The following is a 21,330-nucleotide window of genomic DNA, read 5'->3' as shown; positions in this document are numbered from 1 at the left end:
TAACCATCTCTCAAAGGTACCAAAGTCTTGTTCAACAGGACCGACTGAAGAACCCCAATCTGTGAAGAATCCTGCCGAAATGAAAGCACTTTCTCATCAAATACAACATGTCTTAAAATATATGCCCGACCAGTAGATTGATGTAAATAGTGGTACCCTCTGTGTTCATCACTATAAACCAAGAACACACATGGCAAAGACTGCGCAGCAAACTTTTTGGCAGCATAATCACCAAGTAAGGATAGCATAGTGAACCAAACACATGAAGCATACTGTAATCTGCTTTTCTGCCAAATCGAACAGCAAGAAGATAATCCATAGCAAGGACTTTAGAAGGTAAAGACTGCAGTTGAGAAGGCCTCCACCCAAACGAAAAGGAACTGAAGTAGTATATAATATATATCATGGCTAATCCCAGCTCAACAGTGTGACAGTGCTTTCTCTCTGCCAAACTATTTTGCTGTGATGTACCTGGGCAAGAAAGATGATGAATAATACCATAAACACTGAGATGGGTTAAGAACTTTTTCTTAGAGAATGCTCCCCCACCATCTGATTGAAACACCTTAATTTTAGTGTTTAACTGACGTTCTACCATAGATTGAAAAGTGAATAAAAGATGAAAAAAAATATGATTTATGCTTTAGTGGATAGAACCATGTGTGATGAGAGAAATCATCAACAAAGATAGCATAGTATTTAAAAATGCTGAACACTTTTGAGTAGGAGCTTTCCCCCACAAATCACAATGAACCCATTCAAGAGGAGAAATACAATGAGTAAAAGAACTGATAAAAGGAAGCTTGGTGCTCTTACTAAGTAGACAACTAGAGCACAAATGTCCATGATTTTTAGAAACAACAATCAAATCATTATTCTTGAGAAATTGGGTAACCTGCCCTTAAGGATGTCCAAGTCTCTAGTGTTACACATCCTCTGTAGCAGACTTGAACCTGGAAGAGAAGTATACCCGTATTTACGATTCTTCAGATTGAGTAGTAATCGCATATTGACCTCCTTGCTTACTCCCCAATGCTAAAATCTTTTGTGTAGTAAGATCCTTCATGACAATACTATTGTCAAAGTCAAAAGTGTAGGGAGAATCACTTGTAAGTTGAGATACTGATAGTAAATTCTTTTGAATAGAAGGAATCCATAGAACATTCTTCAGGGGTAGGAAAACAGTCCCATTCATATACTACATTCACCAACATGAGTAATAGGAAGTTGAGCCTCATTAACCACCATCATTGTGTCTGATCCCTTGGTAAGGAATTAAAGAGAGTAGAATAGCTGGTGTATGAGTGATATGAGATGTTGACCTTGTATCAAGGAACCAAGAAAAGTCTTGAGAATTATTCACTTGCAAAGCAGCTATACGAATATTCTGCATTTTTTTTACTTTTATGGATTAGTACCTATTATTGACAATGGAGTTATTGAAATTGATAGATGGATGTGGCATGAGAATTGTTGCCACAGAAGTGAATGAGATTGGAACTTCTAAGAGATCCATAGTCATGGATCGCGAACAAAGAAAAATTTCTAAATAACAAAACAAACGATGGAGAATCTAATTTTACGATAAAATTTATTTTACTAATAATTTAATGCAAGAACAAACGGAGCCTTAAGAAAACATGACAGAAATTGAAAACTCATGTAACATACCAGGTAAATCGTTGATCCAGATTGTATAGTTTTCCATCTTTTCATTCATCCTTAACCATTTGGAAATAGGTATGTTCCATCCCTTCTTTAGCTTGTAATGCATTTTCCATGTTTTGACACATTTCCACCCCATTCTAGAACAAAATATATTTAATGAGAAATAAAGTTCTTTTTAGCAAGTTAGAAGGCAAAATAAAGGACCATCAAGTACTAATTGTATGCTAGATTATGATGATAACTAAAATGCCACATATAAGATGAATATCTTGAAATACTCGAACATATATATATATATATATATATGACTAACACAGGGTTTCCATATGTTTTCATGGGAAAGCCCAAGCCCATCATTAGGCCTTTTATGTACTAAAATACAGCCAATCTTGCCCTGAATCTAAAATGTTAGACCAAACACCAAGAAATACAAAAATAAAGAGGCAATAAATCCGCATGACACAGAGATTTAATGAGTTTCACACACCAGCGCGGTGTGCTACGTCCTCGGGCGAAGAAGAAGATGTTTCACTATGTAGAAGAGAGATTACACTCAAGCAGCGGCGAGAAAACTTGCCCTGAAACCCTAGCTCGAAAAACCCCCCAAAATACAATGACCTTTCTCAACAACCCCTCTACTTCCATCACAGATCTTAGAAAACTTGCCATTTGGGTTGCCACCAACATATGTCAGATCGGGTCAATCTTCAAAACGGATCAAGAATTCGAGGCAAACTTAACATAAAAGAAACTGTGGGTTATGATAGTTTATGGTGGCTGGTGTCATTTAAGCATTTTTATTTTTATTTTTTATTTTAATAAAGATTCAGTTTTATAATGATAAGAGCAAACAACATACAATGTCATCCAAAATATATAGAAAAAACAGTCAAACCAATTCTCTAGGTCCCACCTTCGACATTGCCATCAACAGGAGGCCTAGAGAACCATCTTAACAAAACCTAAACCTAGGCCTTTTTACAGCATAATTATAATGTCATGTTGGCATTTAATACCGTTTTCATCTACTAAAGTGATGTCAATCTTTAGAGTATCCAGATATCCAACCATGTGCTTGTATACTATTCTTACAATGGGTTACACCCACAAAGCTATCTTGCATTATTGGGCCAGTATTCTTGGCTCGATCAATGCCACAAGATAGCTATGTTAGTGTAGCCAATTGTCAGAATGGTATAGGATCACAAGATTGGATACTCTAGATCTAGAAACCACATTAGAATGGCAACAGCAACCGTAACCTATGATACCACAAAGATTCTTTTAGGTTCAGGCCAAGATTGGCCTTATGATAGGCTTGGGCTCACCATGAATACTCCAAATGTAAAACGTATGTTACTAATATGTGGCATTTAATTATCATCATAATCTAGCATACAATTAGTAATTGATGGTTTTTCATTTTCCCGTTGAACTTGCTAAAAGGATCCTTTTGTTCTCATTCAAAAAAATTTGTTCTGCCCTTTTTTAAGGGTGGAAATGTGCGGAAACATGGAAAATGCATTACAAGTTAGAAACGGGATGGAGATAATTGCTTCGAACGGTTAAGAAAGATGAAGGAAAAGACAAAAAGCTATACAATTAGATCAACCATCTACCTTGTATGTTACATGAGATTTCAATCTTTGCAATGTATCCTTAAGTTTCCATTTGTTTTGGTGTAAAATTATTGGTATAGCAAATTCTACCATAAATTTTGATTTCCCTCATTTGTTTTGTTATTTAGAAAATTTTAATTAGGGAAAATTTCCATTCCTTATGTTTGCGATCAGTGAGTTCTGTATCGCTTAGAAGTGCCAGTCTCGTTCATGTCAAGGCTGCAGCAACGATTATGATGTATATGAATGATATACCTCTTAGAGCTGAAGCTGTATTTCACAGCAAGCAGTCCAAACTTGTCCACACTGTCCTTTCCATTTCTTTTGTTGGTGCATAGGTTTCAGGTTTGAGAACTAGATCTTTGAAGATGGTGAGAAGAGGAACTGTGCAAGGAAGTGGAGTGTCAATTAGTCGTGTAAAAATTATTGTCAAGTCAAGCACCTCGCAAAGAAAATTCTGTAGTTGACTATCTCGCTAAGAATGCAGAAAAATCAGGAATTTTTTACTCAAATGATAACTTTCCATCATTTATTAATGATGAGACGACTAGGCCAAGGTTATAGACTTATTTCGCTTTAGATAGTGTTTGCACAATTCCCTACCGATGACAATGTCGAAGGTGGGAAATCCTGAATCACAACCTATTGTATTTATTTTTTAAATCTTTCATTTTTTTTTTCTTTAATAAGAGTCCAGAATTTCTAACAAAAAAAAAAAAAAAAAATACCGACCGAGATGAACTGAAGATTCTTAACTTTTTATTCGGTATTGCTTGTGTTGTTTGGTTGAACCGTTCTTCCATTGATTCAAACTTTAGAGCTTGCAACCTTCTTTCATCTCCTCTTTGTCTTCTCTCTTCTTCTTTTTCTTCTTTATCTTTTTGCCGTTTTTACATCTTGTGTCAACAACACTTTCAGATGGGGCTGACAGACTTGTCACCCCATAGAAAATGTCATTCCAAGGCTTGTGCCCGGAAATAGCACAGGAATTAAGTGTAGGTGAGGGGTTGAGTTTCATATTCAATTTTTCCTTTTTTTCTTATTCTCTTCACAGTTGTTTCTTGAATTATATAACAATGGAATGTTAATGGTGTCTGGTGGATACAGGCAGGTCTTCGTTTCCAGAGAGTCATGAGGTCTTGGCTTTGCGGGAGGCAACCGAGGCCTACCTTACTAGATGATTGAAGATACTAGTCTATGTGCAGCACATACAACAGCAAGGGTTTGGTTGATGGGTATCATTGGCAGGTGAGTATGCAGACGGCACTACAGAGGAGTGAGACAACGTATACCGGGGAAGTTCGCGGTAGAGGTTCGATGCTTGAACCAGAAAGGATTCAGAGTTTGGCTGGGAACCTTCAACACCACCATTGAAACATAGCAATTCTCAACTTCCCTCTCCAAGCAATTAATGAGCTGTGGTGTGCAAAAAGTCCACACATATATTTGGGAAGGTTTTTACACTTCTAAATTCAGGCGAAGAACTAACTGGGGGAACGAAAGGCTGGATAACTCAAGATTAGTGCCCCCGACTACCCATTGACTGGGATTTTCAACTCGGTGACCATTTGATCCGGCTCAGGGAACGAGGTATTGGTAATAGATTGTCTGGATTGGATGGGTATTGGAAACGCTAAACTTATGAGCATGATGGCAGGAACCTGCACGAGAAGTTGTCTCTTGGATTGTCCCATTTTCCTCACCATATTTACTGAAAGTAGAGGTTTTATGTTTGGTTCTTCTATTGGTTCTTAGCCTCTTAATTTTTTTATTTTCTTTTTCTTAGTTGATTTTCAACATCCACTTTAGAAGACATGCAGGCATATTCTTCTATTTCCAAATGCAAGGATTAATCACTTGGTATGTAGCTCAAGAATGATATTCTATTTATTTATTTATTTATTTTGATAAAAGAAAGGGAAGATAAGTTTGGTGTATTGCTAGGAGATCGATTCCTTAGGGTTTCAAACAAAAATGGCTCTCTGTTTCAGAGTACCTGGATAGGACTCAATAGAGTATTCAGCATTGTTACCGTGAAGTTAAACCTTTTGCTGATGGTCTGGCAAAACATACAGCGAAAGCTAGAGTTTCAGCCGTTTGGGATGCTCCTTCAAAATTCTCATGTGAAGATATTAGTTGGGATGCATTGGGAAAATCGAGATGCCGTTTTAAATGATTACTTAATTTGGTGACTGGTGTTTTTTTATTTGTCCTAGTCTCTTCCTCAATTGATAGTATTGCTGACGATGGAGATTGAGGCTGGGTTTTATAGTCTTTGTTTCCTTCTCTGCTGATGGGAATGTCGAAGGTGGAGTAGGTGTCAAAGTCTGAATTGTCTCTTGTAATATGTATGGCCTTGGCCTTCTATCAGTCTCTTTATTTAAACTATTTGCTGACCTTAAGCGAAAAAACTTTTATTATGTAGTACAAAGTAGAAGACTTCTACGGAACTTGAGTACATCAACACATAGCCCGTAGTGGCCCCGAACCTTGGATAAGGGTATAGTCACACCCTCATGGACGACGATCAAATGATCAAGAAATATGATAACTCATAAAAATCTAACTCATAATTTCCTCCACTAAAAATTAAATGTTTCTAAGATTACATGGAGTTCCACTACATTAGAGTGTCAGGATCTTCCCTTGATGGCAATACTTACAATTCAAATCCCTTAAAACTGTACATTTCCATTGAGAAATACAACACACCCATTAATTACAAGAAAATCAACAATAATTAGCTAGCAAATGGAATATTCATCCACATGGCTAGTTCCTTCCCGGTCTTATAACCTTAATCTTTATTTGTAGAAAAAGATATATAATAATAGGGTAAGCTCGACAGCTTAGTGAGAGTAACCTCCCTAGGTATACTCATACCGGCATACACAATAATAAATATTATAATATCTATATTAATACCATCCTACATGTGTATATCAAGCAATGCATATCATTGTCATAAAATAGTGATCCTACAATGATTCATCATATTGTGCCAATGACCATGCCGAAGGTGGAGTGGAAATTCAATGGTTTTTCATTTCCTCTCATTCTTTTGCTTGTAATTCTATATTTATTTTAAAATATCCTTTTTGCTGACTTTTAGCAAAAAAAAAAAAAAATTCACATTGTGCCAACAATATCTCAACACTATACACTCACGCCTTCTTCCCCCATTAGGTGAGGTACAGCACATCACATTACATCGTATACTCATCCCTTCATCCCCCACTAAGTGAGGTACGTAACCTAACCACCTTCTCAATACACAAATAACTGTAACTCATAGTTGCACATCATTTCACAATATAGCCACAGTTGTATTACTTGTTTCATATACGCAATGTATCACCACAAACATTCATTCATCTCATAATATTAACCTCAATCACAACATCCCATTTTGCAATTCAAATGCAAGCATTTCATAATACATGGACAAATAGCCTTAAAGGCTATCATCATGACAATTTATCACATTAATATAGTAAGTAATACATATATGCATCCATCACACAACTGGCGGGGATAAATAAGTCAGTCTCACTCACCTTGAGTTTTCTTGACAGTTACAATTTCCAAAAGTCCGATAGCACTTGTACAATGGAGGTGTCCTCCATAGAGGTAGCATCATAATTAATAAGGTTTTTCCATTGCCCAAGCTTACTTGACATTTATAACAGTCCACCATGTCATAACAGTACTTAGTACGTCCTCTAGTTTACTCCCCATTTGCATTAGCATCCATATATATTGCATTTTTCGGTAATTTACTCTTACAAGGCTACACATCCCTTGTCTTCTTATCTCAGTTAAGGTCTCATTTATTTATTTTGATACATATTCCATACTAAATTCCATTATAGGATCATTCCATTATTTAGTCAATATGATTTCATTTGTTTCAAGTCTAAAATATTAGGTACACAATTTCTGGACATATATTGTGTGTAACCCCAAATCTTATGTGATAAGCCTTCCTTCCCAAACTCAATTTAAAATGGAATTTTAAAGGATTCTTATGTATATTATTGATGATTAAATAAAAAATAATCAGATCTTAAATTGAATTGTAAATTGGTCTTTAACTCTCCTAAAGATTAGCAAAATAATGGTCTGTTTAGAAGAAACAAATTCAGGTAAGCTTAAGGAAATGACCAGAGCATTTGTATATAGCTTGAAATCACTTGATTCCAAAGCTAAAAGTTTGTTACTTTAGAAGTTATCCAAAAAACACACTGTAAGAGTCTCATAAATTGGCTTAAAGTCAGTGTATTTGCACAGGCTGTGCATAAAATACAGGTTTAAGTAGTCTTAAGAGAATGGACATAAATTCTTTGATACAAGTCGGAATGACTTGCTTCCAAGTCCATAGGTTCAAGGACTCACTAGAATACATTTTTTATTTTCAAATTACGTTTTTAGAAATCCACTGTAATGACCTTAAAAATCATCTTGAAATGAGATATGTGCATAGAAAGATTCTAGAAAAACAGAATTTTCTAGTTTTTTTTTTATCTCATCACCAATCTCTTCTTCAACCCCATTTATGAGAATACATGTTGTAAAACTCAAATAGAATAAAAGGTAACTACATCTCCTACCTCAAATGAGATCCCAACCCTTTTCTTGTTTCCCCCATTTAGATTCTCTCTCTCCTCATCCCAACTCCTTTATGCATTCACAAAATATGAACACAACAAGTATATGAGATCAACAATCTTATGAAAAAGAATGGAGGTTACAAGACAAAGAACACCTATCAAGGTGGGGGGTTTCTATATGAACAACCTACCTTCCCTCACTTCTTTCTCTTATCTCATAATTCTTTCAAAATCTATTGTATGCAAGGTATAGAAACTCCTACCTTAGTAGAGCTTGAAGCCTCAAAACAAAGTATAGAAAAACTCCTATACTTGTACTCTTTCCCCATTCTTAGCCCTCCGTCCTTCTCCCTGATTTCCTTCCTCTTCTCTCTCTCTGTCTCTCTCTCTCTCTCTTTCTCTTAACAAACATAGGTGGAAGAGAACATATTCTGACTTTCTTTCTTTTATTCACAAGAAATTATATATGAAAGGTCTATTTCACCCCTCATTGCTACCCACCTTAGCCAATGAAAATTCATATATTTTTCTTAGACTTGGATACCCCTACATGTTATGTTTATTCACTTTAACCCCTCTAAGTTTTGTAATATTGTAACTCACATGACCTAATACCCCTATTCACCTATTTCATTACCAATAGGATTCATTGCATGTCACTATCATGACACTATTCATGGTATCCTTAAATAGTATATTTAATACGAATTGTCCCTTTTACCCTCATTATATCTAACTATTTACACCAATGGATTGGGAATTGTGAAATCTCATTCCTACACCCTTGACCACCTCTCCTAGAGCCAATGGATGAAACTTGTCATCCCATTATGTGGATTTACTACTTTGCCATTAGCTTGGCTTGAAATTAACATGGGGACCCACCACTAACTCGTAAAGTAAAAAAAAAATTAGTGAAAAGCACTCAAAAGGACTTGAACCTTAGCTTTCATAAGCAACCATACAACCATTGGGCTAATATATCCATTATTGATATAGGCATATGACAATTCTATAATGTACAGACACTATTATACAAAACTTAAATTGGTTACATAAGGGTAATTCTCAATTACCTATGTTATCCACACCTCACAAAATCCCACAATACCATCAAAAGGGAGAAATGTTGGTGTCAACCCCATAACGTCATTAATAAATTTTGGGACAGGGTATTACATAGCAGTTCAACAAAAGTAGGAGGAAATGGAAAAAGACAATAGTAGGACTGGGGTGAGCATAGGATATGGGGAGCAAGCCAATCTGCTGCTTGATTTGCTTCATGGAATTGGTGTTGGAGGTGAACCCTCCACAATTGAGCTATAAGGGGAACCTCTTTGGAGATTGAAAGCTATTGCCAAGCCAAAATTTGACATGATAAGAACCAATGAAACTCCAATTACTAATTTGAGTACCAAATCTTTCCTTGCATGGTTCCAGGGGATAAAAGCGAGCGCCACACATACAATTGCAACAATAACTGATGCACATAAGGATACATTGCAAGCAATGTAGTTGAACTTCAATGCTTGTTTAAGTTTTTCATTGCCAATCTGTACTTGCAAGAAACCAAAGATTCCACTAGTGGATATAGAAATCAGTAAGGTAGTGACCTTGAGAAATTTTTTCAAAAAGGAAGTTTCTGTTTCATGAGCTTCATCTACCTTTGGTACAAGAGCTTCAGGTTCCACATGGAGGTCTCTATGTTCTGTTTGCTACATTCACATTCAACAAGTTAGCAATATAATTGAATGTACTAAAGAAGCCTAAAAGGTAATTACAGTATTTTGAAACGAACTTTTGATGGTCGGTCATCATATTATTTGAAACGTGACTTAATATACAAATAAATGAATAAGCAATTGATGTTTTTGAAACATTAAGGATGAACAAGTACAAGAGATTGTCTAGAATTATAAGAATCAAACAATGATTTTTCCTCTTGGGTAGTAAGGAGATTAATTAATAAAAAGACAAAAAACTACAATGTCATAGTTGCATCCATCTACCATAAAGATACAATGCCTACCTAATCTCGACTTCACCATCATGATTTGTGCTACTGTCGCAAAACATGTAATAATATTTCTGGGTGGACTACTTGCATCTCGAAGAAAGAAAAATGTATCTCATTGACTGCTGATTGATGACAGAAAATATATTGAAGCCAGTATGCGGGGTTTCCTACTTGAATTGAAGCAGGCTCGATTGGAGGGATGGAACGTTAAAGAAGTTTGGAGCAATTCAAAAGAATTATAACAACTATTTTTTTACCAAAGAATCACATCGTGGCCTTGGAGCATAGTCCTTTTTTTGGATGTCTATAATTTTTTTTCTACCATCTCCTTTTAGCTTAGGCCTTCTAACGACGTGGTCCTTCTTTTGGCTCAATTATCCCACAGGGCTATGAACAACAAAAATACTTTCTCTATCTCAATTCAGACATTGATGTATTCACGGTTTTACTTTAATGTTTATTTTTTTAGTTGACAAAAAATAAAAATAATCCCACCAACGAATAGTATCAGACTGATAATCGTCTCTACCATCTCGAAGCATAGCAGCAACCAAATGCATAATAATAACAAGCCTCATATAAACAGAGCCCAAGGTTAGATAAAAAACCAGAGGAGTAATACTATTGTAGTTGTAGCTTTCTATATGCATAGTTATTGTTGGCTTGTAAAAATAAAAAATAAAAAATCACAAAGGACATAATAAAATGGGAGGCTCTCTTTTTTCTTGACATTTTATTTACCTCTTGGATGTTGCTCTGTCGTTGTGAAGCTTCATTACTACCATGAGTTGCATTTTGTGTTCTCTGCTTAATTAAAAAGAAAAAAAAAGGAGAAATGATCTTTAAATTAATTTTCTTTGATAGAAATAAGGTGCAAACCATTAATTAGAGAAAAATAAATAAATAACTAAATGAAAGGGAATATGTTCAATTACTTGTACTTCTTGATGCTGGCGATTTATAAGTCTTGTATAGATCATGTATAATAATGGTAAAAAACCATAAATCCACCTCAACATCATATACCTGACCAGTGATGTTATTACCTGAAAAGGAATTTAGAACATAGTAATGAGTTCCCTTTTGGCAAGTTTCTCCCCCAAGAGAATTCACCATCTATTGAAGGTCCAGCGCTAGTATGTGTCAAGGACTGGCCTGACTCAACTTCAGGCTAGTATTGCCTAAGCCCAAACCGCCTACCAGGCTTCAGACTGGGCAAGACCAAGCTCGGGCTTTGAGTAGGGATGGATCCTATATATTTTTAATTTTTAAAACAAAAACTACTAGTTTATGAAAATTTCTAATGGGAGAGGATTCTCTGAACAAACACGGTACTCTACACCACCTCACAATGATTTCTTAATTATTCTTTCTAGGGCAAAAGCCAACCCCACAGGGTGAAAATCCCCACCCTGAACGAGGAAAATTTTTGGCAGACTGTTGGGCTTCTCAGGCCCAAGTTGGGGAAAAAAACCCTCTTCAACTACTTGGGTGTCCAACTACCTTCTAACCACCTTCACAACCATTGGATGGGCTTGAATACACACACCCAGGAGTTGGCCTTCACAGGCCCAAGTTTCTTTTGTTTTTTGTTTTTGAAGGCAATAAAACTTATGGGAAGAAGGTTAAGTCATGACCATGCATTCTCTGAAACTAGCTCTCAGTCATGAGAGAGAGAGAGAGAGAGAGAGAGAGAGAGAGAGATTCAAACAATATAAGCATGGAAAATGGAAATTAACTTGCACGTACTACCGAGTGATAGATCCAGTTGAAGCTGAAAGAAAAACCAGTGTCAGCTGCAAGAGAAGTGGTTATGAAATATAAGATGACAAAGGAACAAATAATAGAGGCTAGAAATCGATTACGAAGGAGAGAGAATTACTCAAGAAAGCATGGCAACCCTGGTTCTTGAAGGTTGCAGCCCAACTTATAGGGTCTTCTTTAAATCACCAACGTGAAACCTCAGGTGAAGGAAGCTTCCAGGAAGCTGCTTTATTGAACACGAGTAATTGGAAAGATCATATCACTACAAAGTTTGAACGAAACTTAAAGGTCATATCCTTAAGACTACAAAGTTTGAAGGAAACTTGACCCTTCAATCACGTTGCTTCTTTGCGCCAACGTACACTTCCTGCATGCCCCTAACAATGCTGACCAAAGTGAATAAGCATCAGCATGACGAAGACAGAGAAGCTTACACGTTAAGATGACTCTTTAGAATATGAATCCGACCAATTTCCATTATTTCTTGCCAAATGAAAATTGGTCAACCTACAAAATGATCCGTTGTCATTAACATTTGTTGGGGGTATGATGTCTTGTATTCTGTTGTTTATAAAGTGGACTTATTTGGAAAGATCATTAAGAGGCCAAAGACCATGAAACACAGTAGAATAAGCCCACCTTGCGCATTATCACCTTTACTGGTGGGGCCGCAATGAATTGGAGGTTCCATACTGGGGTTTGGGGGTGGTAGGCCTCAAGAAATGTTTTTAGGGACTATATGGGTATTTTGGTAAATTTAATGTATAAGGTTCGTTATATGTTTGTAATGAGTGTTCTTTCTCTGTAATAAATCTGAGAGAGGTGTGAGGACGAATAGTTGTAACCTTACTCTCCATTAATAGTGAAACATGATTTCATCTCACTATGGTCTTAGAAAATTTTATCAAACCAAGTAAATCATGTATCCATTGAATGACTGTTGTTTACGATTTTCATTCAATTTCTGAATTATTTTAATTTTAAGATTTCTTTTCTACAACATTTTCCAATTAGAGATCAACTATTCCTTTTATTGATTCATGAATCTACAATAAAAAAAAGTAGTTGAAAGAATTGGAATTGACCAAATATACGAATTTTGATTTTCCTTCCACCATTTTTTGTTTCTACTGTAAATGCAAACCACACGATGGCATCTCCAGTTTTTTCCTTATGGATTCCATTCCACAACCAACATGTTTGACGGGAACTACTGAGACTGAGACTGTAAATTGAGTAGAAAATACAAAGTTTGACGACCACCTTCAACATTCAAACTAAATGAAAAACTTCACATGACAAAGGTAGAGGACTGCATTTCGATCTGTTATGATTGAGTTGAAAATAAACATTATTTTTCTTTCTTTTATTGCACAGGCAAGGTTTTTGTCTGGTTGTTGCTAGTTTTCTAATTCTAATTCCTTTTGACTTGTTTTTTAACCTAATCAGAGGAAGTATCTATTACCTGAAAAACAATATGTAAATTCATATTCTTTTATATATTTTGCTGATATTTTATGAAAAAAAAAATTCCTTTGTCTGAAGAGAAACTCCCATGATAGAGAGTCATAGTCCTTCTACACATCTAGCTTCAAACCCATTCCACCGCCCCTCACTGTAGAGTGCATCAGATTTTCCAATTCTGAAGCAATACTGGTATTTGACGAAATAATTTTCCCCTTCTAGAAAGCACCCTGTTCCTCTGAAATCAGTTTGGGCAACAACCCCATCAGCTTGGAAGGCTCGAAGACATACTTTTAGAGAGAACTTCACAAAAAAAAATTACCCATGCAAACGGGACGGAACCTATCCAAGGAAGCAGTGCCCTCCACCTTTGGGATCAAAGTTATAAAACAGTTGTTAATCCCTTTGGGCAGCCTACCTACCACAAAGAAAAAAGTAACAGCCTTGCAAAATTTGACCTCCACAATCTCACAACACTTCCTGAAAAATTTCCGTGGGAAGCCATCAGGACCAGGAGAACTTTCAGGATCTAAGTCCCACATAGCCTTCTTGAATTCAGCCCTACTTGGAAGAGAATCCAAATTAGCAACATCTTCATCTACTAGCACCTTGGGGATACAATCCAACAAATCTTAATGCACAAACACCTCCGAAAGCTTCATGAAACTTCTGGAAGAATCTAGAAATATAAGCACCAATGCCCTGCTAGTCATACACCCATGAACCATCCTCTCTTTTTAAAAATGAAATCTGGTTTCGAGCTTTTCTCATCTTCACCGATAGATGAAAAATTTTCGAGTTACCATCACCTTCTTTTATCCACCTCAACTTGGCTTTTTCAGCCCATAACTTTTCTTGCATACGGGTTTCTGTTAAACAAATCATCAGACTTGCTAGACACTTCAATTATACCCTGCACATTCTTTAAATCTAGCAAAGCCTTGTCTACCTCAACATTAAATTCAGAAAGGTTTCCCTCGCCCAGGTCTTTAATTTCATCTTTACCTACTTCAACTTCTGAGCAAGATTAAATATAGGATTGCTCCTCCACATTCAACTTCCATGCACCTTCCACCACTGACTGAAAATTATCATCATCCATCCAAAATCCATGAAAATGAAATGGGCAATTTGTACGTTTAGGCACACACTGAGATAATACCAAAAAAGGGGAATGGTCTAAACCTGAACTCAGCAAAACCTGCTGCCCAATGTTTTTAAAAAAATCAAGCCATTTCTTATTACAAAAACTACGGTCTAAAACCGCTGCCACAAGACCCCTCCACCAATTATCAGACCAGGTGAACTTCCTCCCTTGGGAGGAGACTAGTAAGAACCTACACACATCCACCATCACCTAAAACTCAACAGTTGAGCTGAGGTTAAACCGACTAGGACCTCTTTTTTCTTGGGACATCAAGGTGAGATTGAAACCCCTATAACAGCCAAAGGCACCACCGATGCAGCCTGCAATTCCAGGTCTAACCACAATTGATGACACACAATTTTAAAAGAACTTGCATGAATAAAAGACATGCCAACCTTCTCCCCAGCTTAATCCACCATTAAAGATATCTGTTGCTCCAACAAAGCAACAATCACAGGATGATTCAGGCCAAGCTTCCAAACTACCCATAAATTCGGGTCACTATATGTTTGTAGCGAGTGTTCTTTCTCTGTAATAAATCTGAGAAAGATGTGAGGACGAGCAGTTATAACCTTAAATTCCATTAATAGTGAAGCATGATTTTATCTCACTGTAGATGTAGGTAATCCTATCGAACCATGTACTTTTGTGCATCCATTGTGATTGTTGTTTATGATTTTCATTTGTTTTATGCTTCATTTTAAGATTCCTTTTTTACAACATTTTCCAATTACTGATCAACTATTCATTTTATTGATTCATGAATCTACAATAAAAAGTAGTCGAAAGAATTGGAATTGACCAAACTATTCCAATTTTTATTTTCCTTTCCACCATTTTTTGTTTCTACTGTAAATGCAAACCACACGATGGCATCTCCAGTTTTTCCTTATGGATTCCATTCCACAACCAACATGTTTGACGGGCACAACTAAGACTGAGACTGTAAATTGAGTAGAAAATACAAAGTTTGACGACCACCTTCAACATTCAAACTAAATGACAAACTTCACATGACAAAGGTAGAGGACTGCATTTCGATCTGTTATGATTGAGTTGAAAATAAACATTATTTTTCTCTCTTTTATTGCACGGGCAAGGTTTTTGTCTGGTTGCTGCTAGTTTTCTAATTCTAATTCCTTTTGACCTGTTTTTTAACCTAATCAGAGGAAGTATCTATTACCTGAAAAACAATATGTAAATTTCATATTCTTTTATATATTTTGCTGATATTTAATGAAAAAAAAAAAATCTAATGCCAAAACAAGGGACCATTGGCAACACTAGAAGGCTGATCCTCCTTGTCAGTTAGGACAACAAAAGTGAGAGTTCAAGGGTGGAGCGATAATGCAAGAAGAGAATGGATTAGATCTCTTTACATGAGAATCGTTTACTTATTTATAGGAGGAGAGTGAAAGGTGCATTTTCCACGTTGGAGTTCGCCCTTAAAAAAAAATGCTTTGTCTTTACTTTCCAGGGTGTGATCATGGAGAATCCCTGATTTGCTGTTACGTATGAAATAATATCCTAGCAACTTGATAATAGACTTAAGCCTGAGTACGCGTTTATGCTAACTACTTGACACATGTCTCTCTCGATTATTTGTGAGGCAATTCTAGGTATATCAATTACAATGTAGTATGATCATCAAGGTAATTGACTCAGTATTAAAAGATTTGAATGACATTAAGTATCACATTAGTCAATTCATAAAAGAAAATCTTGAGCAGGAAGTGTGAATTTTTTTCAGGAAACAAGTTTGTAGGGTTTAGCCGCCCCTGATGGAGAACATAAGAAAAAACGTTCTCTTTTTTTTTTTTTTTTGGTAAACTAAGAAAAAGCATTCTCAAAAGCATAATCGATTGATTTATTTTATTTCTTCTTCAATATTTTGTTATATGTTTCCACGTTAGACTATTGTCTTTGTATTCCAATTGGCCGAACCCCTGAAAAAGTTAGTGATTTTTTTCTTCTTTCCTTTTTTTTTCGAGTATAACATGTGATGTATTTTGTTTGTTTGTTTGTTTGTTTGATGATTCAATTGGACTTTTGATTTTCAACCAAAAAAAAAAAATTGGTCTTTTGATTTGGAATGAGAATTGAATTGTTTATCAAAAAGTTAAAGAAGGGAAAAACATAGCCTCCATTTCAGTCACAAGGGAAAGTAAAGGAAGGTAAATTAAAATTTTTAATCATAAATAAATTTTAGTAGTCATTATCAAACATGATTGCATAAATAAGGCCAGTAATTATAGCAATTTGTTACAACCGGATTTATTACAACCACATTAATACTTTAAAAGAATTTTGGATTTCATTTTAATGGAAGGTGATGGCATTTTGTTAATGCATATGAATAGAAAGAGAGAGAAAGATGAGGGCGAAACAATTTTTTTCTTTTTTTCTTTTTTTTTGGTGGGGGGCGGGGAAGGGAAGTGGGGATGCAAAAGAATGACTTTGATTATCTGTTTGACATGGGATTGGAGTTAACTGGAGAAATGTAAATGAACGAAATCAACAATTTGAAATGTCATACGAATTTGCATATGTAATATGCCTCACCCCTCTAGAAAGGGGGAAATCCCGCTCTTATTATCATTTCTATTTGTGCTCCCATAGGCCCGTCACGCTCATACAGGGGCCATGCTGCCTTCAAGGAACCTTCTCCCTAATAATAAATATTTTTAGCATTCATTTCGATCATGCATCAAGTAGCTTACATTCTATTACGATTTTGGGATTTGAAATTTTGATTGTTTTAGGCATGTAATCACACTTTTTTTCCCCCAAAATAATGTATGTTTGTTGAATGGGTTGGTCGTGATCATCTCAAAGTAGGGTGCCATGACCAATATTGAACTGCCCTTGCTAGGCCGCCCTAATCGTGTTGCCCCTAGTCCCCGTTGTGTCTTGAGTCTTGACGCATGTGCCAAGCTGCCTTTTATTCTTTTTATTATTATTATTATTATTATTATTATTATTATTATTATTATTATTATTATTATTATTATTATTATTATTATTATTATTATTATTATTATTATTATTATTATTATTATTATCATTATTATTATTATCATTATTATTATTATTATTATTATTATTATTATTATTATTATTATTATTATTATTATTATTATTATTATTATTATTATTATTCAATGGCTTCATATATAGCAATAATGAAATTTAAAGTAGAGTATATTCTTCATAGCAATGGTGTCATGTATCAGAAGTCAAAAAATTCCATGGTGTTTTGAGCAGAAGTAATTATTCTGTAAGCAATACTGGGATAATATTTCATGGATTATTTCACATTGTTACAGAGAAGTCAACACGGTGGCTAACAAATTGGCTAAGCAAGGGGCAATCTCAAGAATGTCTGAAGTTTGGGAAGAAGTATCATCTTTAGTGCTTTCTGATGTAAACTGGGATTTTCAAAAACGTCACAGATACAGATTTATGTAAATAGTCTTTTTGGTTGAGCTTTTGTTCTGCTGATGGCCATGCCAAAGGTGGATCAATAGCTCATTAGTAATTTTGCTTCTATTCTCTCATTCATTTGATTTAATAAAATTCATATGCTGATCCTTAGCAAAAAAAAAAAAAAAAGGAAAGACGACAACCACTGTAAACGTAATTTGATGAAGTAATGTTGTGTTTGTCTTGCTCTTCATTCCAAAATCTTAAATTTTTATTATGATTATTTTATTATTATTATTATTATTATTATTACTATTATTATTATTATTATTTTGGTGAATTCAAAATCTTAAATTCTTTATTTTTTTTTTAGTAAAAAAAAAAATCTACAATTCCAAAAGTGTGTTAAAACGTATGCTCCTTGACCATTGAAATGAAAGACACGTATTCATCTTTATGGGGTCACCACTTCTTCAATGGCTTTGTCTATATATTTTCAGAAAAAAGCATCAAATACATTCTGAAGAGGGGGGGGGGGGGGGACGGGGAGAGAATAATATTGTAAACAACAGTGGGCCTGAGAAATATTTCTTCACCATTAATGCTTACGGTATTGTGTTTCTTGATTCATCAAGAGAGTGTGTTTCGTTTTTGTTTGGACATTCTGTGTTAATTAATTCTCAACAAGTAAGAATTTTGTAATTATAGAGTATCATCCTTGCATGGCTAGATCACACCGTCCATGGAGTGTGGATCCCGCATCAATGTGGGGATCGATGGAAATCACAAGCGGAAGCATCAATAACAATAGGATTTCCATTTTTCATGGGAGCAAGATGAGCATTTTATGGTTAATTTCGTATGTCTGGGTGTAAACGTCACGTTGTCTTCTAGATTTTCTTTTTCCTAAAATAAGATAAAAATTTAAAAACTTTATAAGTCGAGATCGAGTAGAAAACACCCAGACTGGTGGAGGTGCAAAAAACTAAAAAGCCACTTACTTTTGTGTATTAAACATTCACCCATGCACCGCCAACTGCTTCTACGAAGGTGCGATGGATAAAATATAGTGGCGAAAGTCTTCCATCTTAGGTGCAAGGAAATTACACCCATTTAGAGTCATTGACAAAGTAAACCAAGACTTCATCTTAGGACCATTCTCTTTATCCATCCCATATTCGCAATCACCTTGTTGGCCTTAAATACCCATTCCTACCAACCTCACCTTGATCCCCCGCCATCTTCACACGGCCTCAAAACAGAACAAGAAAGCCACTATTCTACAAGCACGGTATGGAAGATAATCCTTCTTTTCTTTTCTTTTCTTCTGCTTTTTGGTAATCAGTTAATCCTTCTTTCCATGGACTTCTCTTGAATCTTCAAAAAAAAATTTGTGTTCTCAATATTTCTCAATTTCTGTTTTTAAAGAAATAGTCTTGAGTTTGTCGTGATTGTTTGTATTGCTTTCAGAAGTCATATAACAAATCTGAACTATCCATTTTTATGGGTTTTCTTATTTAAACCGTTATTTCTGTACATTCGGAGTTGAGAGAGTACACTGTAATGTCTAGAGTATTATTATACATGCGTAGTTTGACTAATATAGATCATTTTCTCCCTATCGAACAGTTAGAATGGACACATTATCGATCTGGTCATGAAGTAGAATATAAAATCCTTTTTTAAGGCTTGTAACCATTTTATATATGCATCAAAAATTTAATAGTTACTTCTATTTCTATTTATAGCCTCTGAATTATTGATCAGATGCTAAAATTCATTAGAACTACTGTTTCTCTTTTTCAGTTATTCATTTTTTTTTTGCACAAAAATCAACCTTAAACCTCTAGGGTTTGTATCAATGCATGATTCCTAAATTATTTGTCAATAATTATTATTTGGTGTGGGGTTCGTTGCCCTATTTTGGTTCCCTTTTTAGGGCTTTTATCCCGGCCCCTTCGTTTTCTCTTCTCCTTCTTTCCTTGGGGTATTCTATGCCTTTAAAGGTTTGTATTTCCCCTACCATTTTTCCTTCCTTTGGTATTGAATTATTTATTCACTCAAAAAAAATTTATTTATTTAATTAGTAGATTTTTTTTTTTTTCAAGAGAATAATTCAAGTTCTAACTTTTAGGCTATGAGACAGGATTATTACCCAGAAACCCAAGGCAGATACTGATATCTAGATTGAGTTCTTTGCAAGCTTTGGTGTGGAATTAGGTTATTAAATTGCAGCTACGGGGGGACGTATCAGCAAAGAAGGAAGGATTATCAAGCGAACAAATTGTATTCCTACACGATCAGTTCATGCAGTCTTCTGAGAGGGATGAGAACAACCACCACCAAGAGCCAGATGATTCAATCCAGCTAGAGAAGAAGGAAAAACCCATGAAGAGCCAAAAACCAAAACTCAAACTCTCTAAGCTTGTCATGGAGGGTGTAGATCTTGCTAATACTCTAGTGTCAGACATGAAGAAGGCCTATTCAGAAGGGAAGGGTTTGCAGGAGAAAGAGAAAAAAATTTTGGGACTCCTTATAAGAGGGATAGATAGAAATTATTTAGGGAATTATGTGGGAACACTAAAGATGAACTTAAAAGCCTTTTTGGAGAAACTTGCCATGATATCAGAGAAGTTTCAGGCTTTAAGAAACAAAGTTGATAAGAAGATGAAATCTACAAAGTTTTGGGGGAAAATCTTAAGAATTTTCTTCAATGTCGCCTATGCCATTGTCTAGGTGATCCTTGTTATCTCAATGTTAGGCATGATCGTGGTAACCCCTCTTGTTGATCCCATTTGGGAGCTATTAAAGCTTTTTTCAGAATCTCTTGGCGAAAGGGTAAAATCATTGAGGACGAAAAAAGAGGAGGAATTGGAAGAACAGGAGAAGGTAATTGGAAAAGTTTTAATAGATTTGGATGGTATTAAGGATAAGATTACTCAATTGTTAGAAGAAAATGGTGATCATCAGATTGATGAATTGAGTGACATCTTGCAGAAAATTACGGTTTTGTAGAAACAAGGTGAAGAGTTTAAATGCTACATGGAGAGCAAGAAAAAAACTTCTCAAGAGCTTTTCCCAACTTAAGAGGCTCCTTCTGTGCCTTAGCACCAGAACAAGCAAGAAAACTACTGCAAGTTAGCTTTGTGATCTAATTGGAACGATTCCTGTCACATGTATTTCCCCATCCCCCCTCCCCCCTCCCGTCTAGTATGCTAAAGTCCCCTTGGGAAGTTCCAAAGAATTTAATAATAAAAGGAAAAAAAAAATCTAATTGGATCAACCCTTGTAATATTAATTAATTTTTTTTTTTCAAGTGTATAATTAAGATTTTTTTTTTTGTGGGGATGGTGGGGCAGAATTAAGATGGTCTATTGATTCTTAATCTCTTGTTTGATGAATTAATTGAATAAAATTTCTATCACTCCCTTGTACTTACCCTATATTGGCTCAATTTTTTTTTTTGCTAAAATGAATTCATATTAAATATAAATAGACAAAAAAATATACAAATAGAGTACAAAAAGGTCAAACGACACCCCAGTTCACCTTTGGCATTGCCATCAACAGATTAAGACAACAACCACAACTCAACTACTCAAAGACAAAGACTAAAAT

General features: G+C 35.3%; 1 long non-coding RNA gene across 1 annotated transcript; it reads right to left on the bottom strand.

The window, feature by feature from the left end:
* Window positions 1-485: 485 nt before the first annotated feature.
* Window positions 486-7,962, bottom strand: LOC122092824. The gene is made up of 4 exons (XR_006144323.1): window positions 7,898-7,962; window positions 6,845-6,907; window positions 1,672-1,805; window positions 486-1,387 (listed from the first exon to the last, which is right to left on the bottom strand). It is a non-coding gene; the product is annotated as an uncharacterized LOC122092824 (long non-coding RNA).
* Between the last annotated feature and the right edge of the window lie 13,368 nt (window positions 7,963-21,330).

Source organism: Macadamia integrifolia, chromosome 11, assembly GCF_013358625.1.
Source record: "Macadamia integrifolia cultivar HAES 741 chromosome 11, SCU_Mint_v3, whole genome shotgun sequence".
Lineage (NCBI taxonomy): Eukaryota > Viridiplantae > Streptophyta > Magnoliopsida > Proteales > Proteaceae > Macadamia > Macadamia integrifolia.
The sequence above is the reverse complement of the archived record's forward strand: the minus strand, read 5'-3'. Positions and strand labels throughout refer to the sequence as shown.